Source organism: Kogia breviceps (genome assembly GCF_026419965.1).
Source record: "Kogia breviceps isolate mKogBre1 chromosome 20 unlocalized genomic scaffold, mKogBre1 haplotype 1 SUPER_20_unloc_2, whole genome shotgun sequence".
Classification (NCBI taxonomy): Eukaryota; Metazoa; Chordata; class Mammalia; order Artiodactyla; family Physeteridae; genus Kogia; species Kogia breviceps.
In genome coordinates, this window is record NW_026711568.1 from 97501 (window position 1) to 100000 (window position 2500).

Consider the following 2500-nt stretch of genomic DNA (forward strand, 5'->3'; position numbering starts at 1 on the left):
GAGAGGAGAGGAGAGCGGCGGACGGCGTGCGTGGAAGGCAGGGGTGGATGAGGACACGCGGCGGTCGCCCCCCGAACGCCGGACCCTCCTCCCACGTCTCCTTCCACGACCGACCGATTCCCAACTCTCTCCCTCTGTCTCTCTTCCCTCTGTCTCTCTCTCTCTCTCTCGACGCCAACGCAGCACACCATCCTCCACGCAGCCGCGAGACGCCCCCCGCCACGGCCAGCGACGGACGCCGTGCGCCCCCATCCACCACCGACAGACGCCCACGACGCGGGGCTCGGGGGCCGGCACGAAGCGCGGCGCGGCGCGGCCGCAGCCCGGGGGAAAGCGCGCGGCGGCGGACGACGCCGCGGCGTCCCGCGGGTCGCCGCCGGGGCACGCATCCCCGGGGCGCGGCCGCGCACGCAACGACTCGGCCTCGGGTCGGCCCGAGCCGCCCGCCCCGACACGGCGAAGGCGAGGGCGGCGGGGGGGCGGGCACGGACCCCGGACGCGCGCGGGTCAGGGCGCCGCGGAGGAGGCGGCCGGGCCGGGCCGGACCGTCGCCGGGACGCCGCCGGGGGCGGGCGGCGAACGACGGCGGAGCGGACGCGGCCCCAACACCACCAGCACCACGGGCCCCGGCCGCGAGGGCGCGGGACCGTCCCCGCCCACCGGCACACAGCCCCGGGGGTACGCCCAGGGACCGCTTGCGGCGCGAGGGCGCTTCCCGAAGGGGACCGACCGCGGAGGCCACGGCCAGGGCCTCGTCGCGAGCTCTCTCTCGCTCTCTTCCCTTCTCGCGGGCAGCGGGGCCCCCGTGGCCTCGGCACGAGGGGCACCGCGTCTGCACTTAGGGGGACAGAGGGCCCCGGACACGGGGCCCTGCGAGGAAACCCCCAGCCGCGCCACCCCGGGAAGGCGCGCGCGCGCGCACCCCGGGGGGGCGATTGATCGTCAAGCGACGCTCAGACAGGCGTAGCCCCGGGAGGAACCCGGGGCCGCAAGTGCGTTCGAAGTGTCGATGATCAATGTGTCCTGCAATTCACATTAATTCTCGCAGCTAGCTGCGTTCTTCATCGACGCACGAGCCGAGTGATCCACCGCTAAGAGTCGTACGAGTTTGGTTTCTCTGGGTTTCGGCGGGGTCCCCCGCCGGTGGCACGGCACATTTCCCCCACGGAGGGAGGGTTGCCTCTGGCCGGCCAAGTCAGACGAGACAGAAAACAGCAGACCGGAGCGGGGCCGGAAGGTTTCACGACGGGGCGCCCGGCACCGACCCGCAAGACGGGGCGGGCTCGGACACCCCACAGGCGCCCGGGGGGTTCCCACCTGCGCACACACACACCCCCCCCCGTCAGGGACGCGGGGCGCGCACGCGCGCGGGCACACGGGACCCGGCCCCGCACCACGGCCGCCGGGTAGCCCCCTCCCGACGGCCGCGGCGGCGGGGAGGGCCGGCGTGGCGCGGCGCGCGGCGCCCCGGCCCCGCGGGGGCGGGGGCGGAGGAAGCGGGGTCTGGGGGAGAAGGGAGGGGCCTCCCGACTCCCCGCGGGCCCGACCGCCCCGACCCCAAGGCGGACGGGCGACCCCCCCATGGGTCTTTAAACCTCCGCGCCGGGACGCGCTAGGTACCTGGAGAGGGGGGAGGCGGGCGAGGCCGGGGAGGGGCAGGCGGAGCGCCCCACGCTCGCCGCCACCCCCGACGCCGACCGACACGCTCTCCGCCCGCGGCCGCCCGCAGCACGCGGGCCCCGGCGCTACCGGCCCGTGACTCGGGGGCGCCCCGGCCGGGCGACGGGCCCAACCGCCACACGGGACACCACCACGCCCACCGCCCGACGACGTCCCCACCGTGTCCCCGAAACCGGGCCTCGGAGACCTCCCCGCTCGCTCGCTCGCGCCCGGACGCGGCCCTCTCCTCTCCGCTCCTCTCCCGAACCCCGAACCCCCCCGCCCCCGGGGCCCCCTGACCCCTGCACCCGCCTCCCGGGCCCCCTGCTCGCCACCGCGGGCGTTCAGGGAGGCTTCAACGGGAGGCGCGGGGGGGGGGGGCGAGCGGGCAGGGCGGGCACGCGGGGGGGGAGGGCGGGAAAGGGAGAGAGCGAGAGACAAGAGCCGGACGGACGGACAGACGGACGGACGACGGAGGAGAGGCCCCGGGCTCGGAGGACAGGCAGAGGCGCCCGGCGAGGGGGCGGAGGGCCCGGAGCGGAGGACGGACGACCGGCGCGGGGGAACAACCGGTCCAGGGCCGGCGGCGGAAAGGCGGCGGGCGGGCGGGCGGGCGGGCGCGCGGGCGGGGGGCCCCCCACGGGGAGCCGCCACCGCCGCGCCGCGCCGCGCCACGGCCACGCCACCCATCCCGAGACGCACCGGGGGCCCCGCCCGTGCGGGGGCGGTCGCGGACAGTGGGGCGCGACCGGCGCCGGAGACGGAGGCGGCGCGGTGGGGGAGGCTCGGCACCCCACCCCACCCCCGGGACCCTCGGGCCCAAACCTCGAGGGACGACGTG

The 2500-nt window shown here is 77.8% G+C and overlaps 1 non-coding gene across 1 annotated transcript; it reads right to left on the reverse strand.

The window, feature by feature from the left end:
* Positions 1–947: 947 nt before the first annotated feature.
* Positions 948–1100, reverse strand: LOC131749330 (5.8S ribosomal RNA). The gene has a single exon (XR_009333395.1). It is a non-coding gene; the product is annotated as a 5.8S ribosomal RNA (ribosomal RNA).
* Between the last annotated feature and the right edge of the window lie 1400 nt (positions 1101–2500).